This window comes from Amblyomma mixtum, chromosome 5, assembly GCF_055824585.1.
Source record: "Amblyomma mixtum isolate Tamu chromosome 5, ASM5582458v1, whole genome shotgun sequence".
NCBI classification, from domain to species: domain Eukaryota; kingdom Metazoa; phylum Arthropoda; class Arachnida; order Ixodida; family Ixodidae; genus Amblyomma; species Amblyomma mixtum.
The window spans coordinates 12,916,277-12,938,918 of NC_143016.1; positions in this window are offsets into that span (position 1 = coordinate 12,916,277).

The window sequence follows — 22,642 nt, forward strand, 5'->3', positions numbered from 1 at the left end:
AGCCAGAAAAAGCGAAATCCCCGCTCAGGCGCCGTCGTGGTCTGAGGCTCTGCTTGCCTTCCAGAGTCGTGCCACGGACGGCAATATGATAGATTGCTCGCGTGCTGCAAGATCCCTACTCGCGCCTCGCGTGAAGAATAACTTCCTCCCTCATGCTTTGTTTCCTCATCCTGCTCCCCGGTTCTGTGCGCTACTGTCCCGAGCGTGGTCTCTCTTTTAGTCATCGCCGCCTTAATCACATCAGTCATGTTGGCCGTGCCATCTCAGCTGCGCGTCAGCAGAGCGCAGTTGAGATTCTCTTCTTCTATTTATCAATATTTATTACTCCACTCGTGAGCCTCAGTGTTAATGCGTTCCTGTCACTGCACAAAGTCTCATGGAGGATGATCGTACCACAAGCTTCCTTCTCACCTTCTGCACCGCAAGACCCGCGCGTCCGAAAGAAGTGCCTCCTGGGGTCATTGTAGATTGCGCGCGGGACGGCATACATGGCCGCTTACTGTAGAAAGACAGCTCGGCCCAAAGCACTCAGTGTAAACTTCTCCAGAAAGAGCACGCCGGAGAGGTTATACTGCATGCTTCTTTATCCCCTCTCATTTCCAAGTTAGGGTGCTGGGCGGTATGTGTTGCTGGCGTATACTGATGCAGCGGTAACTTATAAGAGTGGCGCCGATGTGACAGAGCATCATACAGAGGGCTTTTCTAGAAGATGCCGGGAATTCACGGACAAAGTAAGTTGATAATCCAACGCGATGTGATGTCTTAGAAATTCTACTAAATTTTATTAAAACCAAGAACTTATTTCCGAGAGCCAAAGTGAAGGTTTATGTAAGTTTTAAAAAATATGAAATGAAAACTGTAAAATAAAAGTGAGTTCCTAATTAATTACAAAATGCAGACTTCGCTACCACAGCGCAAAGGTAAAATGCTTGCTGCATTTTGTGCACCCGTGTGAAAAGTAAAATTATAGCTAATAACATGCAAGTACGAAGTATTACAGAGCATAGATGAGATCGTACTTTAAGTCTAGCAATCTTCAGTTACCAGCCCAATGCTATAGGTACTATGGAACTAATTGTTTGCATCAGCTGACATCAATCATGAGAAACAAAGAACGTAGTGCACGTCGAGAGACGAGGCGCTTCGTATTCCTTCGGAGTGCGGCGCAAAAAAGTGGACACATCATAAACGTTCCTAACGACCGCTTGAATACATGGAAGAGGAGGTGCAGGGACAGAAATATATTCGTGCGCTGTTTCGTCGAATATTTATTATTATTTTTTATTTATTTTATATTTAATAGCGTCGTGCGACGCACTAAGCAAAGCACAGCAGAAAGCAGGAGTAGCCGCGTTCGCGGTCAGAGCGGGAGCCCCAGTGCACAAGAAAGGCACAATAGCGTGTGACAATCGTTCGCACAGATGCAAATCGAAAGTGTCTATAGAGGGGCATGAATGTTCTAGCTCTGTTATCGACAAACTGTGTCCCTTTACGTGTGCCTGTGCCGTTAATTTTGTGTTGCGCTCCCACGGAGCATATTTGAATGCTGTGGATTAAATTAGTATATTTTAAACAAGAATAAATAAAGCAATACTCCCACAAAAAGGAAGAAAATCGGCAATCGCCAGTCTTTCTCTCTTCCTAGTTTCATAGCTTTCTATTTTTTAAACAGCTCACTTCACAATGCGCGAGAACGCACCGTAATAAACAATCACGCAAACAGACACAGAAAACCGCCAGAAGCAATGATGCCAGCCGAGCGAGGAAATGGGAATGCCGATGATATAAATCTAGTGTGCTGATTTTTCTCGCACGCTCTCTCATTCACAACAGCGCTTGTAGAAGCTTCGAGTTTCTTGCTGTTTCCCTCAGAGCAAGTGTAGCAAGGAATAATGGAAGGCGATAAAATACATGAAAAAAAAATTATAAACAATAGTTAGAAGAAGGATTTGACGTTGCAAGAATCACTCGATAGGATCCCTTCGACAGAGGCACTAAGCAAGAGCGCACGCTTACATGCCAGTCTGGACGCTGCTAACCTAATTTGTCACACTTCAACATTTATAGAAAGGCCGCAGGTACAGCCTTTACCAAAAATACGTAGGCCATCGAGGTTTCTTCTAGGCCGAGCAGTATAGGTCGCTTTGTGTCGCGAAAGCTTCAAATATTTGTAGTCTGAATAGAGCTCTAAGTATTGAACATCCTTTAGCCTAATCACGCCGTGCTACAGCCCCTTCGCATGACCCGGCACTGAACCAGAAAGCATATGTGCTTTGGTCAAAGGCTGTGAGCACACAGCTGTGATCGAAGGAGCTCTTTGCCTGCGTTTTATGCGAAGCATACTACTTTAGCTACCACTTCAGCCCTTCACCGTGGTTATGCGCCTCCAAATCCCGTGATACATGACGTCACACCACGTGACACGATGACGTCACGACAGTAGAGAAACGGGGGCCCACCTCGCGCCGTCCCTGTGGTTGGGCGCCTCCAAATCACGTGATACATGACGTCACACCACGTGACACGATGACGTCACGACAGTGGAGAAACAGGGGCCCACCTCGCGCCGTCGCTGTCGTTGTGCGCCTCCAAATTACGCGACACGATGATGCTTCGCATTCTCCAGGCTTAACCAAGTTAAGCCTCAGCCATTTTTCACATCGGTATGAAGCGGGAAAACAATGCATTTGCTTTGCGAAACTAGATGAACACGGGCCGACCTCGGAAAATAATATACTATGCGGACCGAGACATGCATCGCGATACGCAGTTCACGTTCTGTGATTAGCAGAGGGGGGCATTTGACCACAAAAAGCTCCACCTTGCATGCACCAAAAAAAAAAAGATATATTGGCGACTTCACTCAAACCTCCGCAGCTAATGTTGATGTTACCACTGGCGCCCTGAGCTCTCCTTTCCAGAGCCCACTGGGGACTTTACTAAAACTCATCTTAACCTCTTGTTGTGAGATTTAGATCGGGTACTCAGCCTAAAAAAGAAAAAGAAATGAATAATGAGTTAATCGCATAAACCTCTCATAAAAAGCAATCGTCTATGATCTTATAAGATTAGCTACAAAAATTAAGACGGTACAGTAAAAATGAGTATTTACAATAATAATATCATTTAGGGTTAAATTAATATTCTATCTGTGGTGTGAAGATACTATGTAGTGCATACGCAATAGAGAAAACTCGTAATCAGTCATGAGAGCATGAACAGTTTATGATTTATCACTAGTTTATGATGAGAACCAGCTCCTTACTTGGCTGCTCGAGGGATAAGTGTATACTTCGGCCGATCCTGCCACTGGCCTGCTGTCCTAACGGCTTGCGGGCCAGGGTGTGCCGTGCGCGACGATCACCATTACGTCGTGGGGTGTTTTTGAAGACATATTTGCTTCAAGGTAACCACACTTAAAGCATATCAGTTTTATCTGTTTTAATATTCGGCTTCGCATACACCGTTCGAATTTAGCGCCGCTTGGACCTGGGTACGAAACGAAAGTCGGATAACACGGACTTCTACCCCACAGGCTCCAAGTTACGAAAGGGGGGTCGAGGGGGGGGGGGGGGGGGTGAATGTGGACGATATTTTTTTTAGATTTCATCATATTTACGGAATGTAACAAGACTGGTTATCTATGTACTTACCAAAAATGCAAGTCAAAAAATCACAATTAGGCTGCACACATGTATTCAATTATGCATGAATTGGCGGGTACTGATTCAATTTTTTCGCTAATATTGCCTTTCATTTACTTGTGACGGCACCTGTACGTATTTTAATGGACTACCGCGGCCGTATACCATCCACCGTGGTGTGGGCCAGCAGCATCCGTATCTCGCCATGGCTCACCTCTCCCCACTGCCGCGGTTATCGGCATAACACCTTCCCTCCTCCCAGATGTGTGAAGTGGACAAAATTGAAAACTGAAAATTGGTTTTCAGGAAAGGAAATGGCGCAGTAACTGTCTCACTTATCTCGATGAACACCCGAACCGCACCGTAAGGAACAGATAAAGGAGGGAATAAAAGAACAAAGCAAAATGCCTGTGCCGTAGTGGAGGGCTCTGGAATAATTTCGACCACCTGGGGATCTTTGACGTGCACTGACATCGCACACAACACGGGAGTCTTTTGCGTTTCGCCACCATCTAACTGCTGCCACCGCGGCCGGGTTCGAACCTGGGTACACCGGCTCAGTAGCCAAGCGCGCTAACCACTGAGCCACCACGGCCACCGAAACATCAGGATGGCTTAGCTTCGAAAACAAAGTACGCTCAAAAAGGAGGATCAGAGAGAAAAAAATCAGTGCTGCGTGAACAGAGCAACATAAGGGCTACGTATCTGCACTTCCCGTAGAAGACCGCAGCGGTGCCCAAGTGGTTGAGCATCCGCCTCGCATGCGGGAGGTTCGGGTTTCGATCCTCGGCGCCTCCGGATGCCCAACGGTGATACAGTAAGTACAAGCTTCCTCTGGCTAGGTGCTCGGCTTATTCAAGGTGAAATACTTGTGCAATAGGTCCTTGAGCTCACCTTGAGCAAACGAAAATACCTCGTGCGATGGCACTGTTTGGCCGCAGGTGCCTTTGTGCCATAAAAATTCCCCAGCATAATCACTTCTCCTAGAAGGCGTTCACAGCAGAATGATAGAGAGGAATAACCACCAAAGCGGAAACTAAAAACGGAAAGCGAACTTAACAAAGCCGGTCATGGGCGAAAGGTAATTGAGATTTTTATCGAGGAGGTTGCTAGCATATGCAACCTCCAAGGCTTGCGGTGGAGCCTTCTTCATTTATTACTTCATTTTCTTGTTGTTTTTTCTTCTTCTGTCTCTCGCGAGACAGGCCGCCAGAATTTGACGTTTCGCGATTGCGCAAATTGGCTTGGCCTCCTGTTTCATGGTTTCACTAAGCGCATCAGGGCACTCTATATTCTATCTAATGCAGCCACCTGCCTCAATGGAGGGGAGAGAGAACAGGGGCGAGACACGCTCATATTGCGAACTCGGCGACAATGGAGGAGGCAGAAGAGCATGAAGGAAACAAGGAGGTGTCACGGGCGCAGCCAAAGCAGGCGCGGCTTCCGGCGAACAGAGCTCTATCTATGGACGCACACTGTCCGCCGCAGTTATCCCGCAACCTCACCCAGCCCAACCATGAAAAGTAACCTTAAGTAAAAAAAAAAAGAATGATACCGTGTTAATACCGTTCCTAACTTTGCCATTCCTGTTCTTTCGTGCTTATTTTTTTCAGGCTGTCACGAACGAAAGCCAATAGGAATCTTCTGTTCAGTGCTCTTGTGTGTTGCTAGTTTGTCCTTTGGAGAAAAGATGTCGTTGTCCAGCTTTTGTCGGCCTGTCTGAAACCACCGATACGCTAAGTGTCATTGTATCAAAAGCAAAAACTCCAGAGAGACAGCCCTCGTGATGCCATTCTGCGCTTCTGCCCGCCTTTGAAGGCTTGGGATTCACCAATGAGCAAGGTTGATATATAACACTTACACGGCACAGAGACAACCACGAGACGGCACAGTAACATATATCGAACCACCTTTTCAGGTGGCTCTTCGAATTGAATTGAATTGAATTAAATTTTATTTCGGATTATCAAAAATCCTCGAGCCCGGAGCTAGGGGCAGATAAATTCTGCCTGACGGGGCCCCGGGCCCCAAGCAAAAAAAAAAAACAGCATAAGTACTGATATATGTTTACAGCAGCAACACTGTGGAGCAATGTTTAAAAAGGAACATCAACACAAAATAGGAAATGAATGCATCCACTGAAGCATGAGGCACGCATTGCATGAAACACTACACAGCGGACAAGGCCTTAAACATAACGTATCGAGCAAATAGGGAATAAGAAAAACACGTTAAATACAAACAGTTGAAAGAAGGAAAAGTTTAATAACACTTTTAAATGAACGAGCAGTTTTGAAATCCTGAGACAAGGTGTAAATGAATGGGAGTTTATAAATTAAGACCGAAACAGTGTACGAGGTCACCTGCATACCGTTATTAGTTGTAATGAGAGGAGTGACGTATCATGTATATCTGATGGAGTGTGGGTCATGTTTGATGAATGTTGTATTGAAAGAATTCAGATTCAGTTTTATTTCTTTCTAAACATACACAGCAGTGTGAAGCAAAATGATGTCTTCTAAACGAAGTATTTTGGATTTCAGAAAATAAGGCAATGTGTGGTCTTGTGGTCCTAAACAATAAATGGCTCGAATTGCCTTTTTTTGCACAGTGAACAATAAAGTAAGATTTTGTTTTGGGGTGGTACACCAGACTAGCAAACAATACTTTAGTCGAAATTCTATTAAGGAATAATACAGCATTGTTTTAAGCCAGACGGGTATAAGATTTCTATATTTGTTGATGACGCCTAGGGACCTTGAAAGACTTGTTTTTAAGTTTGCAATGTTGACATTCCAGCATAGATGCTCATGGAAAATGACGCCAAGGAGTTTTTAATTCTTCTCTTTCTAAGGAATAGCCTGCAAAGCTGAGGCTGAAACTGTGCTGAATTGGTATGTTTCGCGCGCGAAACAATACATACTTACTTTTTAACACATTTAGCTGTAGCTGATTAGTATTTAACCATTTTCCTAGTTCTACTAGCCAGTTAAATAGGGTACGTCCCCGAAGGGCATAACGGGATCTACGGAGCCTCTCCCAGGACTGCACCCCCTGCACAAACCGGTCGCCAGGTCGGGGAGGGGGGGGGGGGGGGGGGGGGGAGCCTGTACCCATACGGTGGGTATCCGACAGTGGGTTTCGAACCTGCCACATCCCGCAGCCGAGGCGGACGACCAAACCACTCGATTTGATTTTGAGTGTTTTCAGTGTAGACAGTTACATCTTCATAATGTGACGCGAACAACATTCAATGTGTGTCGCCTTCGCTGAGAAGCTTTGCGAGTGATTGAAGATGCTGCGCTAGAAAAAAACAAGGAAATAGAGGGTATATAAGAGGAAGGCGAGGGCAATATCAACAATGTATGTAGTCTCTCTTTATTCCTCAGTTATGTTTGTGTACGCTGAGCTAATTGCATATTTTTAACACTTTGTCTATTTCGTTCAAAGACAAATAACTATTAAGCTTTGAAATAAAAGCATGACCTTAGCACAATGAGTAGCCTGCCTTCCAGTTCTATGCGCTTCGAGTCTATTAAAAGTCGACATTGCGACAGTCTGTCGTCAAAAGCCACGTGCATTGCACGCTTTAAAACTACAGCTTGCATCACCAGAACTCATATACGATGCACCTGGAATCTGTTCGTGCAGCTTCGCAGTTTGCGAAATATTTCGTTCATTGCGAAGAAGTTAAACCAATTTTTGCGCAAAGGTTGAGCCAGCAGCGGCAATGTCTCGCCTGTGTACTGCACTAGGCTAAAACAGTGCCGTCAAACCATACTTCACATCAAGCGGTTGTGTGTGCAAATGATTGGCCAACCGTCACATCGCTAAACAAAGCGCACCTGCAAGCGCTCATTGCATTATATTGATTATTGCACAAGTAGACCTCAAGTGCGAAGTGTGTTGCGCTGTCTGCGCTGACACGCGTGAGCATGCAACGCGCGCCTCATACGCACTGCCATCGGGTCGTTTTCTCCGAAACTCGAAAGTGAACGATGGACGGACAGCCCATTTTTCTTAGGTGAGTAGGCCTTATCTCGGGCTCATTGCGCTCCACTCGCAGCCCTCATTATTCGACCCCACCACGATCAATAGCATGCCCCGCATAGCGCTTCCTGCCCCTTTTTCGATTGGCACTAGGTATCCCCTGCTACCCTACATATTCACCTTTTCTGTTTTCCTCCGTTAAGAAGAACAAGAGAATGCCTAGCCTTCCTTCATTCGGATTGCAGTTTCTTTCTTTGCAATTACCATGCGTGTTATCGCCGTTGTTTACCTAATAACAATCTAGGAGTTGCCAGTCTGGGTTTCTCACGTGCAAGCGTTTGAGAAATAATTACCATCCTGGAAGGAGAACTGCACAGCAATAAATCAACGCAAATCGGTCGCGGCCGGCGAGAGTCTCCTCGAGCACCCAATGCACATCGGGCAGTGAAAGAAGAAGAGGAGAGCGTATCAGCGCTCGCCCCTGGGAGTGGCCGCTGTCGCCGTTCGATAGCCTTTGCAGCGAAGGGAAGCAGAGCGTACAGGCAAGGCGGTCACCGGAGGAAACTGGGTGGGGGGAATTAGCGGTAGAGATCTCGTTGAAAGAGAAGAAAACAAAGAAAGCGCAATGCTTAGGGATACTGCCTATATTCCGGCCATATGGGGATGCCAAGAAGCATCGGGAAGGAAACAGAGCTCTACAAATCGAGAAATGGAATGATACGACGTCGCATAGTGCGATCATGAAACAAAAGTATGTGGCCAAACGAGGAAGAGTGGAAATCATCAAAACACGCGCGAATTCCGCATAGACAAACGCATGCAACAAATTCCGCACAAAAAGAACAGTAAGACGTAGACGTAATGTGGATGAAGGACACAACAGAGAGAGAAGCGTGTTAATTTCTTATTTACGACGCGTGGCATCCAGCGAGCCGAAGCAGGGCTACAGCCGGGTTCGGGTACGCGACAATCATTAAGACCCCACCTCCTTATTGGCCGTCTGGCTGGCAGCGAGGAGGATAAAAAGAGAAAAAAGGGCGAGTGAGACAGCTGGACTGAGGGCGAGTATGTAGCAGAGGACAGCTCTGAAAGGCTTGGAGAAACGTGCTTCCCAATAAATTATACGGGTACGACACTCCTGTGGCTGCACAATTCATTTCCAACAGCTTTTTCTTGGTACCTTTCGTATGCTGTAGCAATGCGGCTGCACTCTGCTGCGGGGACTTTGTCCAGTGGCGTCCCTGACACAGGCGCATCGTCGCAAATAAGGCACGTTCTGTGTGGCTACTCGACTGAAAAACTTGGGGCAGCTAGTATGACCGCCACTCTTGAACAGACTGTGGCCAAACCACCACTGTGCTCTGCATGGGTCACTACCAATGCTCTATGGCCAATAAAATGACAGCCACGGCACGGAACCGCGACCACTTACAGCAACACAGTATGCACATCATGCCTTCATACGCACAGGGCCACGAATCACTTAACCACGAAGCACGTGATGCAATCACGATGAAACACTGCGGCCCATGTGTGGTTCAGTTACACGTACATCTGTTTTAATTGGAGTTGCGGAGGACCTTTCTCCTGTGCCGCGTTCGCCTATCACGCCAGGCTGCCACCAAGTGACGGTGCGGTGCGCTCTCTGGGCATTAGCGCGTTTTCGCCGTGACCACCGGAGCACTGCTAGGCGACTTAATTGATCACGCGCTGGAACGAGCCATCGAGAAAACACCTCGACAAACCAGCTGTTTTATTACCACCCTGCCTGGCCGCATGGTGGAGCTCATTAGAGTGCCCAAGCTGTAAATTGCCATGCGGGCCAATAGGCTTCTCCTGAGCAACGCAAGCAGCGTAGCAGTATAAAGACGTTTTCGCTGCGAAGATAAAAGAAACAAGTACTAAGCATGTTGGCAGTCGTTCGTCGGGGCTGACGTGTCTGGCAAGTGCAGTGTGTCTTGCAGTCACAGAGGCGAGACAGACGCTTCTACACGTATTATACTCGCTAGTTCTAACTACTGGCAGCATTCTAACGTTGGTTCCTATTAAGTAAATCCCACTGCTATCATTACATACTTCGATTACAATGTTGTAAATATTCGTGCCTGCTTGTGAATCAAGGAACAGGCATGGAAATTTCTGCTCATATTCCACGCACCAAATGTACTCATACATTGGTCCAAAAACACCTACACATTAACGCTACATTCAAGACACAAAGAGTAGACTAAAACGAAATATGTAAACTCAGCAACTCTGTAGAAGTATTCTAATTACAAAGAACATTTAAAAGGCTATTTTTCGTAAACTAAGCTAAAACGTGCACCACTAGGACACAGTGAGAAACATAAAGAAAAACCAGTTAGTTAAATATAATAGCAGACTTCGTCGCCACCTGTTAAAAATTGATCGGCAAGAATTGCTCTTTCCCTCTCTTTTCTTTAGAGGGCTCGGCGCTTAGGAATCCGCAAACCTCTCAACCCTTCCAGAAAAAGACATCAAGCAAGGCCCGAATGAGGGCAACGCTCTTCATAGCCGCTTAGACAGATGGCTTCGGCGCCGAGCGTACCAGCAAGAGTGGTGTGATCGTTTCGTACCTCGGCGTCCAAAATTAGCTGAGGGACAGAAGTTGGGTGCTGCTGCACAGCCTTTCCATGCTGCTGTAAGCTGAGATAGGCAGGCTCAGACTGCAATGTTCGTGGTCTCACGGTCTGCATGCGCAGCGAAATTATGCTGGAGACCCGCTGCTTGACTACACCGAGAGCATTGGCTAAAATCACCATGCCCCTATGGGTAAACCGGGATTCATTGGCTGGGAAACGTGTGTAAAATTAGAGGATTCAGCTTCGGATGATAGGCTCATAGCCGAAGCATAGCTGAAGCTCACAACATATCATGTCTAATGATAGGCTAAGGGAACGACGCAAATGCGCTCTTCTGCTTGGGTGTGAAAAGGACATAATGGCGACTTCAGCTTAGGTGGAAGATATACCAGAAAGACATTCTACTCTCTTACCATTGTTAAGCTTTGTCTCTACAATAAATATCCAGCGTTCGCAGAAAACGAAATTAGCTTTCAATAAATGTCTGTTTCGTATCACTTTTGTTGTCTCCAGATTCTGTCAGACCGGATGACTTAAGAAAGTGACTTTAATCTTAAAAACAAATATTTAGAACATGATGTGAAAATGAAAGAGCAAAGAGAAAAGTAATGTGCGCAAAATAACTGAAGGTTCAAATTTCACAGTTTGCAAATAAATGAGATAATATTGCATACTAAAGCAAACCTTCCTTACTTTGTTTTTACCTGAATGTGGATGTATGGAATCAACACTGGGGATCAAGTACCGTGCTCTAATAATGCAGTTACACGTTTTCCCGCCTTCATTGTAGGTAGAGTAAGCTTTACTGCCAATGTGTAATGACCTGGTACATCAGAATTAATTACTGCTAGAACACAGCTTGAAAACAGTTCTTAAGAATTACAAGTTACCGCTACCTTGTGGAGGTACTTTGTAGCGCTGCCTTGTAGCGTGTTTTTACACTCATCATCATCGTCATTAATTTAACACAGTATCTTCCAAGGCAACGAATGACCTTCCCCCGTTATTCTCAAAATCACCCCTTTTTTCCAGCTGCAACTACTCACCTCTGCTAACTTGCTAATCTCAAGAACCCAACTCTGCATCGCTTTCCTTTTCCTATATTCTTATTTCTATTATGTTCTTATCTATTATATATATTATACTCGAAATCATACAATAGCCTGTCGCATCTACCGGACTGCAAAACATATGACCAGTTTTTGCCCTGAAAAAGTACGAAGTTGATAGCGGCAAGGAATTTGAAAAAATTGTTTCAGAAAGAATCGGAGACTTCGGTAACAGCAAAAAAGAAAATAGCGTCTTTCGCCACATTCTTTTGTAAGTCACTTTCTTTTTGAAGAAACAGACAGTATTTTCCAACCAAACTGAACAACAACGAAGGTGCAAGGAGGATAAGCAAGTTAGAAGTGTCAGCCCAAGTGCAGCTCCTATTATGAGTCAGCAGAACCGCCCTATTGTTCGACACAGCGAGGTAAGCCGCCATGTAGGCATTGAATGCCACAAAGGGATCTATAAGTGACCGCTGAAGCCAAGCCCGGCTGTCGCTGCTGAGTCGACATGCGTAAAAAATTAAAGGATTCCACCTGAGTCTGCTTAAGAGTGTAAATGCGAAAGCCTCTCACTTTGCTGCTTCTTCCTCCGTTTTTCATTTTTTATCGTTTTTACTTTTTATTTCCAGGTTATTAATTATTTTTTATTTAATTTTCTGCTCTTCATTAATATTTTTATTTTTTTTTCTCAATTTTGTTACATATATGTTGCTTATCAACTGTTCCTCAAACGATTTTTTCATTTAATTTTAGTTACCATACAACCCATGATTGATAGTTCATGCGGACAGCTTCCATCTGTAACTTCCGTCTACAGCTTTCGTCTATAGCTTCCGTCTTCAACTTCAGTCTACAACTTGCGTCCACACTACACATAAGCCAAGAAAGCCTTACGCCTTAATAAATTTTTAAGGTTTTTCAGAACCAAGAAGTGCATCCTGCAGATCGGCCTCATCTCTGCTCCTGTAAAGCGTGCTCTGTAGCACTAATCTTTCTGCACAGGAGAAGCTACCTTGCATTTAAGACACTCGGAATGGCTGTTTTAAGAGGGTGAGACGCCTAATTTTACGCTATGAAAAGCCTGTTTCAGTTTCTTATGAATGTGAAACCCCAAACACCCAAGAAAAAGACCTAAAAAGCGTTCCACAATATGTTAATTAGGCTCTAATTTGTTCCTAAATGCTTTTTGTCGAGATCGAGACCCTATGCTAGCGCTCTAGATGACAAAGTATCAAATTTGAATGGCAGCAGTGAACACTAGTGACGCCAAAGCAGGGTACCCTGGCGAGCAATGAGCAACAGAAAAGAAGCCAGCCCCATTTCCGCTTTCTTCCTGCAGGATAACAAGCAAGGCAGTCAGGAGTTATGCATTAAAAAGGGTTCAGCGCCATGGCAATGTCCATTCATGTGGGTTTGTTCACTGTGTGGCTCATACATGAGCTCCAAGATTTGGTGATGCGTAGGGTTGTGGGATGGATGATGGGTTATGTTTGATGGATAGGGTTAGACACTTTTAGCAAACTAGAAAAGGGTGCCCGATCTTTGAGGCATGGCTCCTAGTTCACGCCTCATATCAATGACCTGGACGTGGGCACGAATAATAAAATTTTTCGCCCTATAAAAAACCGTGGCTGTAGTTTATTCGCTTTTAGCATCAGTAGCAGCATTCAGGTTTCCCATGCGTATACCTTATCATGTTTGGTTCCTCAGTAAGGATCTGTAAAGCGTCTCTTCGCAGTTTTAGCTGCAACTAGGTGCTGTTAAATGCCATATGGTGTTTAGTGCGGGCGACATTAGCAAGTGCAGTCTTTATTGAAGTTCTGGGAAAGTTTCAACAAATTAAATCTAGCTCAATAGAGAGTTAAATTCAACTTAACTTACATGTGCGCTGTTCAACTTTCCTGCTCAAGCATACCTGGAGTAATGCAACTCTTTGCAATAGTACGAAAGCAGACAAGACGTTCTCTATAGCTGCAACTAAACTTTATGAATGAATTATTTCCCAGACGTTTTCTTTAAGCAGATGGCGCTCGTACATTCAGTTCAGTTTGAAGGACAGAACGCGAAACGTGAACCATAGCCATTAAACATAAATGCACCGATACGAATCTTAGGCAAGCAGAGTGATTTAGGCTACGAAACGTTTTAGCGAGACGTGCAGCTGTAAGCGACATATTCTAGAACTTTTTTGACTAAAGGCAGAGCACACTCCCGATGCGTATTTGAGCCGGAGCCCACTAAGCAAGAGAGTAATTAATTATCTCTCTTGAAACCCTTGAAACAAAGGCCTCTGAGGGGCATAGAGCAGCCAGGCTGTCAAAACCATGCTCGGGGCCTCGCTCTTTTCTTCCACTGTGAGCCGCACCTGCATTACGCCGAAGTAGTTGAAGGATCATCATTTTACTTGCCGGACAAAAAATCACCTGTAGTTATTGCATTGACACCCTAGTCCGGCAGTACAAATAAAGAAAAGAAAATGAACGAGAATATTAAGTGATTATTTTTGTATACCTGCACCCAGGTTCTTGGTGAACGTCCTAATGATTTAAGATTTCAATTAAAGCGAATATAGAAACAACTCAGCGCACTTTTTTTGTTGCCTTCTTTTCTGCGGTAACGATTGAAGAATAATTATGTCGCTCCTAACATGGTTTTCTATCATGGATGTTTCGTAGTGAAGGCCACAGCAATAAATTTGCGTGAGATTATATCAATGTGTTCTGATCCATCACTTTCTCAGAAAAAAACAGTAAGGTAGCAAACAAACATAACCAAAGGAAGACGAAAAAAAAGAGTACATGTACGGTTGAACGAAAAAAAAGTTCTCGTTATCTTAGTAGGTAAGATCGTTTTCTCGCATGGATAAAACATTATCGTAATTTGGTGCTCTGTCTTTTAATTAGGACATCAATTCTTTAGCTACTCTTGTTCGTATTGCAAGCAGCGCGCTTCTATGCTTTGGCGAAGTAGCGGTAGACGCAGTCAACATATAGTTTTCAGCTTCAATGGCCTAAAAGCAGCAGGGTCAGAGATTCGCCAGCCACAGACAACGTAGTAGCTGTCATGCGAGAATATTTATGTGTGTCCGCCTGTGTGCACGATCCCAAATGCACAGGATCCATGCTCTGCCATTCTCCCAGCACCGGATTGCATTTCGTTGACAATAGAGAAATCGGATGGTTTTTAGAGCAAAAGAGGTTTTCTCCGAGATTGTGGATTTCTTCCAGATGCAACTTCTCTACTCGAGCGCCCTCCTCTGTCAGAGTGAAATGCTCGCATTTGGTTTTGTTGGTTCTCCAGTACTTCAACGGACGCCTCTACCGCCAATACTATTGAATTTCTTTACCTTTCTCGAGAGCAAGCCTTGTTCATTATTGGGCACCGTCTACCACTCTCTCCCGTGCCGTCACTTTTCTTCTTTCCTGTATCTCTGTATCTCAAAGAGCCTATTTATAAAAATCTTCATATTCGCTCAAACGGTTTATATGTGCGTGCGTGTGTGTGTGTGTGTGCGTGCGTGCGTGCGTGCGTGTGTGTGTGTGTGTGTGTGTGTGTGTGTGTGTGTGTGTGTGTGTGTGTGTGTGTGTGTGTGTGTGTGTGTGTGTGTGTGTGTGTGTGTGTGTGTGTGTGTGTGTGCGTGCGTGCGTGCGTGCGCGCGCCTGCGTGTTGCGAGAGCATTTCTTAACAAGACGCATTTCTTAACAAACTGAAGAGCTTACTCTTTCCTGGCCCTTAATGGAATATTATCAGAAGTGTATTCTTTTTTAGATTGTCTTGAACAATGTGGTCCACGTGTGTGCGTGTTTTAAAATACTTTATTTATCCTGTTGTCTTCCCTATTTATCTGAGCTCATGTTTGTTTATGCTTTGTGATATTTTTCACTGTGTTATGTAATACGATTGCTTTATTGTTTTTCTTTAACCCCCTATGTAATGCCTGTAAAGGGCCTTTAGGGTATTTGAATAATAAGAAAAGATATAGTGAAGTATACGTTCCGTTAGAGGAAACATTTTTATTTTACTCGAAGTTTCGATCGAAGGATTGATCTTTTTCACGAGTGATTTGTCTTCGTTGGTGTTCTCATTGTACAGGGGCGGACAGACAATATATATAAAAAAATAAATTGTTCAAAGAAAAATAAATTAATGAAACCTCATTTCACATGCATTTGCATTAGAGTTTGGCAGCTAGGGTGCTCAGGTAGTACGCCGTGGTTTAGGTGCTTTCATAGCTTTTCTACAGTTGTGCGGACTTGATGAGTTGGTGCTCTAAAAAACACAAGATTGATTTAGGCCATGGGTAAACAACAATGCACTCCAGTTAAGCCTATGAGCACTATTATAGTGTAACAATTCAGTCTCCTTCATAAACTTGCCCGTGTGTGTTGAGCAAAGTTGAGTGGAGTACCGAAAAATTCCCGGCGTGTAAATGAATATCCCGACGCCATGTAGAAACGGACTGCTTAACCTCTACCATCACCGCCTCCGTGCCTTTAGCAATGTCGGTTTGTGCGAACGCTTTCGAAATATCGTCGCCGATCTCGGCCGTGAAGTCTGCTCAATTGAGCGCCGCGCGACAGGATGCAATGCCGCGTGAAGGCTTCGCGCTTCGAAGCACGCTGTGGGCGCTGCGCAACCGGGTCCTTGGCTACTGTAGACGCGGGTCAGCGCTCGCCACAGTGGCGATTTAATGAATGCAGCCGCCTCCATATGGATCCAGTTTAATGAAGCGTGAAACGCAAGGAGACGGAAGAATAAAATAACCGACAAAATAAGAAGGCGTTTCAACAGGCTGGCACATCGTGGTCGAAGGGGCCAGGGACGGCAGGAGAGAATATGGGGAGGAATTGGCGGCTCTTTCCGCTGAACGCGTACAAGTTTCTAGGATTGGTTGCGCAGTTTATTGCACAGCATCAGTGAAGCGCCGGCGAATAGGTCATCCCAACTTGCAGCTGCTCAGGAGGGTGAGGTATACTGCTGCGCATGCAATGGAAGTCCTAGTTCACGCCCGCTGAAGCGCAGTACAGCGGCTGTCGAGAACGGGTCAATCGTGGATAGATGCCGCGTCATCGACTGTACTGTGTCAGTGTTCGCTAGTTGCTGCTTCCCAGTTTCGTTCGATGTCGCATTTTCGTTCCGACGGTCCCCAGAAAAAAAAAATGAAAATGAGCGCTCTATGATGCAAGCGATGCTTTCGTGCGTATCTGCGCGAGTTTTGTTCAGCATAATTTTGTGCGTTTGTTGTTTTCGCTTCCTTTTTTGCCGATTGGATGCGGATTCTTTGGCTGAACTTTGAAGAAAAGGGAAAGAAATAAAGGGAGAGCACACCATTCAAATACAGATAGCTGGAAAGTGCTTGAACGTATCACTCTGCGACAAATCAGGTGCTGTCTGGCGAAAACTTCAAAAACGTGGCGCTGTCTTTATTCTCATATTAAGGCATGAATATAAGATTGACGAGTGGCACCCATAACTTCATAGCCGCATGAGTGGGTGGGCTTGTAAAGTATACCGCACATAAGTGGAGGCTTGCCGCACCCGCATATCGGGCAGTCTGCACAGGACAACCCGGATAAAGCCCTCTCGGCTCCTGAAGCGCGTGCGCAGGCCGATATTTACGGGCGGTAGTCCTGGCATAGAGGTCGCGTAATTTGTAGATGCAGCCCAAATGGTCATTTGTGGCAAATAAGCACAGAAAGCACCAGTTCAAATCTCGCTCTTTCTTCGCTGCTTCCTATGACACGCATCACTGAACACGACCAGGCGATCTTGCTTTGACGATATTCATACATGTGGCACACTCTGCCTGATTGATTATTGACATGGCGGAGCGATCTCATTGTACAACAACTCCTCGCGACACAAGCTCACAGCAAAAAAAAAAAACATTTTTATTTATTTTGTGCGCACTTTTCGCGCATTTTTCTGAAGCAACTGACCACCCTCGGATCGCAAACACTCTCTACCGCTCTTGGAGCGAGCCTCCTCTCCTTCCGTTCCCTCCTCGATATTTTTCTCTCCTGCTCCTCGTCGAGTAGGCTCGGCAAGGCAAAATCACCCCTTCCTTCTCCGATGTAAGCCGGAGGCGTGGTGTCTGTGGAGCGCGTCACATTGCTACGTCATGGCCCCGCCTTCAATAGAATTCTTTTCTTGGTTTTTGCATTTTCTCCGCACACTGAACGATCGAAAGGCGCGATCGGCTCGACCACCTAGACTTGTTAGCTCACTCAGTTTTACTATTTTTTACTTTTTATGGCTAGGGTTCAAGGCTGTCGCCGCACGCTCCCTCCGCAGTTTTTTTTTTTTTTGTTCCTTAATGCGGGTTTGTAGGCATGTGCCAGAACAGAAGGCGCTGCGGAAAGCGCTGTGCAGACGACGCGACGCCGAGGCAACGCCCAACCTTCTCCCGTCAGTCAGAACGATGCACCAATGGAGTGCCTTTAGCGAAAGTAACCCCCCATGACGTCAACGGGGCTCAGAGTAGTGGGGCGGGGCCGTTTTTGTTGAAGGAAAGAACGAGCGGGCTTTGATTTGAATTTTCGCAGCTTTTCGGGGCGCGCATGGCTCTAGTATTTTGCAGAGGTTATCTTCGATGCCTCATCTATGCAGTGGGCTTGTTTTTCAAAAATGTCCGGACCCTGGTCAGTGGCCCTTTAAGGCATCAGCGCGGACATGACTGTTTCCATGGCTGCTTTGACGGATATTGATTTGGTGGCCTCCGACAGCTATAAGCTACATTACTTGGCTCTTTCGAAAAGACTTCTGCGAACTCTGTCCAGGCCGAAGGGGCAGTAGCGTGCTGTTGTTGCGGGAAAAGCCCGCTTGCCGTGCGTGGCCAGCGAAGCGCAGTAGAGAGTTAATAAGGCCTTTTGTGCGTACCTCCGAAAATACGGGGCACTCCCAAGCTAGAGTCTGCGTGCCTGTTAGTAGCTTCTGTGGCATGGATGGAAAAGAGAGCGCCAGCTACCCGCACCTTTAAGAAAAGTAAAGTGAGCAGTCATTCCCCGCTAACGGGTCCTTTAGTCAACATTCAGGAAACGCGACGGATGAAATAACCCGACAAGAAATAGAACGCAGTGTTCTGGGACTCAAAGAATGGTTGCGCCCCAACTAGCTGAAATATAAACTCTAATGCAGCCTTGCAGTCAGCTGCGAAGCCTCTACACATGCGAGTGCTCATCTGCACGGCGCGTGCTACCACAGTCAAAGCTTTTTTCAAAGCGCTGGGGTCATCTCCATACCCTCGCCTTCCTCAACTCTGCCCCGGACTTTTGATGTCAAAGCATAACTGTCTTTCTCTGCCCTTCGCCGTATCCATTTACCCAGGCGTACGGTCAGCACGATGGTGGCAATTCTCGGAAAAAAAAATTATTCCCTAACGATCTGTATCGGCGCCGCGAGAGCTCGGATTGGAATTCGTTCATCCCGAGAGAGGGAACGCAAATGCTTCGAATGCTGCATAGACCGCGGCGTGGCGCTTTCTCAAGTCACCTCTTCAGTGATGAAAGGGCGTTGCGGCAGACTTGTACTACTTGGCTATGGCCGCTTGATAATTACTCAAAGAACTATCCGCTTCAAACGTCTCTGCCGAGTGAAGCTTCCACACAATGAGTGCTGCGCTGCAGCTTTTTCGGGTTGAGCATACAAGGGTACATGTTCTGTAACCCTTTACGACGCGTTCTATCATGTGCGCGTTATTTAAACCTCAATGTCATAAGGGCAGCCGGGAATCTATCAGCGACGGTTGATCCTCCGTTCGTTTCGTGGTCACTCTTTCCAAGAGTGTGCGTGGTGCGTTCGTGCATGGGTGTGTGTGAATGCGTACGCAGGTGTGCGTGTATATGGGCGTGTGTAGAGAGCGTGTGTGCGTGAACGTTAAGCATGGGTTAAAAATCATCGTCGGCGTGATGGATGAATGGTTTACTATCGAATTTTTGCCGGTCTATTCTTAAGGCTGCATTGTAAAAGTAAAGGCGCCAAAAAACCACACACACACACAAGACAAGAGAACGGGACAGAGCGCCTCTGTCCCCGTTCTGTCCGGGGGCGCTCTGTCCCGTTCTCTTGTCTTGTGTGTGTGTGTGGTTTTTTGGCGCCTTTACTTTTACAATGAATTACCAACTAGCCCAGCAAGAAGTTCTCTTAAGGCTGCGTACCGATTACTTGGAGAAACCTAAGAACAGAGCTGCTAGATGTATGGTTACGGCGACGGCTTCAATGAGAAAAAATTAAGAAGAGGCAGAAGACAAGAGCCATGTCAGAAGCGATGATTGAGACATTCAGCATAGTGAGACCGCGACTGGTATTGTGATCCACTTCCGCCGGTTCGCACGCGCTGATTGGTCCCAGCGTGACAGGACGACCGCGCGGGCAGTTACGAGAGACCGCACCTCGCTCATCAAGGCTGCTAAGGCTGAGCTGAAACAACAATCACGGAGAGTGTCAGTCACCCTAACATGTCGTTCCCACAATAAATATCCGAAAAAGGCTCCGCCGAGCAACGCTCAACGACGTTGCTTGTTAGCGACTTCCGCGCTTACGCGAAAAATGAATTATGAAAGAAGGGTGCCTATGCGTGAGGGTACGCTCACTCGCGTGTGTATGTGTGCGTGCGTGAGTTTGTGTGTCAGTGTGTGCGAATAGGTGCGCGTGTGTGTTTGTGTGTGCGTCGTGTTTCAGTTCGCTCCAGTGCGCATGTTTACTCTTTCATTTATTAATAAAATCTAGAATTTAAATGTTGCACACCTTTTTTATTAGCCTTTGCAGAATATTGCATGCTTGCTTGCGTGCATGCGTTTGTGCGTGCGTGCATTCGCACAAGCGTGCGGTTGTGAGTTGGTGTGTGCGTAAGTCACTGTATGGCATGTTATATGGCATGTATGGCATGTATGGCTCGCGTGCGAGCGTGCGAGTGTTCGTGTGTGCGTGCTGAGGTTGACATGTAGGCAGAGTGTATATTGCGGCTGCTTCAAATGGAAATGAAAATTTTTTTATGCTTCTCGCATGGACAGCCAGCCCTGGAGGCATTCCAGGCGCTTCTCCGGTTTCTGACGGCGCTGTGTTTACGTGGCAAGTTGACTTTGCCACACGCGCGGTGCAAAATGATTCCATTAGTCGTTTGATCAACCGCCTCTTTTCCTTTCACATCGATTCTTCCCTTCCCTTCAGTGCAGGGCATCCAACCAGAACACACTTCCGGTTAACCCCTTCTTTCCCCTTAGTCTATTTATTCTGTTTCTTTCCTCTCACAAACATTGCAAGGTTAAGTCACTACAACTCGCGAAAAAGTAAAGGTCCCTCTTATTAGTATCTATTAGAATGCACGACTACGTTTCTCTTTTTTTATATGCCTATATGTCTGGACACTTCTAATTCACTTGCGTTGTTTAAACGGCAACATTTTGGATCATCAAAGACTATTAGTTTCCCGTTTAGGAACACCATCTGAGCCTGTTTTCTTTTATTCCCGCACAAAAGATGGGCCCTAGCACCGGAAGTAGCGGCACTATCCGCTTCTCGCTATCGGCTCCGTGCACAAAGCCGTTAAGCGAAGCTTCCGTTTTCCCAAGCGACGTGGTAGCGAAGCTCCGTCTATGCCTGGCTTATGTGAGCCTTCGATATGAGGTACGAAGGCTCATTAGATTCTCATTCTGCATGACAAAGAGCGTCATTATTTTGTAATATTTCCGAGCATTTAGCGATTAATTACGTATGTAGGCTATGGAATTATTTAATCTCGTTGTTTGCCAGCGGAGCAGCTAACCTGCGCCCTCAAGTTACCGCGTTTGGAAAAAAAAAAATGTTGCCGGGAATTGCCTTTACTTTATATATATATCTGTTCGCTCTCTTCTCTTCCCTTTTTATCCCCTCATTCCCTTCCCCAGTGCAGGGTAGCCAACCGGAAACCTTTCTGGTTAACATCCCTGCCTTTCCCCCCTCTCTTTATCTCTCTCTCTCTCTGTTCGCTCTCACTGCCCCGTCTACTACCGTTGTACGAATATTGTTAATGTACAAACAGCAAATCAGAGGTTTTTTATGGCCGTGTCCTCAGGGCGCTGGGCTCTTCTTATGGTGTTTAAAAAATGGAGGACAGGGTGTCTTCATAGGGAATTAATGCTAAAGTCATAAAGGAAACTTTCTCAATTTGTACATTCTTCTTTTTTTTTTTTGGGGGGGGGGGGGGGGGCAGGGGGGGAGCGGCGGAGGACATTTGCATTCTAACCGGAAAAGGACAGATTTTGTACTTTCTCTCGTTTCGATTCCGTACGCAGCGTGAGGACAGTAGTGGTCGTACACTTGGCATTCTTACAGATTTGGAGGGAAAGCGTACTGACCGTACAGAAGCGTTCAGGAAAGCTAACAGGAAAGTGTGCAAAGCGTACAGCGCTGTGTCTGTGTCTCTTCTTGTACTCGTCGTATGCGCTGCACCGATAATGTCTAATACCCCGTTTGGTAAGCACCGGCAAATGTCAGCATTGTTCAGTAGTGTACAGCTTCTCAGAGGAGGAACATATGGCGCATGCCCGTAAGCGTAACCAGCAATTCTGCACTAATCAACCCACACAGCTGAAAAATTATTCTGCGAAAGTACGCTGGAGTTCTCCTGTAAACGCGCACAAGGCAAAAGGAAGAGCAGGTAACTGATCGCGCATCTTCACTTCTCTCTTCTTCCTGCATTTGTGGCCGACATTACAGTCCCTCTCTTCGAACCTCCCTAAAGGCACTTTCCTGGACACATTCTTTTCCGTTCATTCGACTGTGAACCTTGGCGCGATAATCCAGGGGATGTATGGCACCCGAGTGTGTGGTGAAAAAACCGCAGGGGTGACCCGTGCGCTTCGCTTCATGTCTGCCTCCACACGTTTCACACACCCCATTAAACTGTCCGGACAGGGTGGGCTGAAGCCGAAGCGGAAAAAGAATTATGAGCAAGAAAACAGATTTCGTACAATGGCGCTTTATCTTGAACGCCCAGAGGATCAGGAGTGCTTTTCCCATATAAGCCTTGGGCAATGCAGACATGAAATCCGAGCATTTAACCGCCGGAGGAAACCTCCTCTCCGTCGTATGCTCACTACCCTTTGTTTACGGTGAGCCTGCAGAAAAACGCCCGCCCATTTCCCACCTGTCATTGCTTGTGCGGCCGTTGTGGAAGATAGGGAGGGGGGGAGAAAAAGTTTTCCTTGTTTCTGTTACAGCTGACTGGGATGGTGTATACTTGTCGGGTTTAAAATGCGAGACCTCTCGCCGCAATCGAACTTGTTTTAACTTGACCTCTCAGCAACGTATATTTATTGGAGTGGCAGCCTGATGCCAAGGAGACTTTAGTGCTAGCGAATCAAAGGGGCTCAGC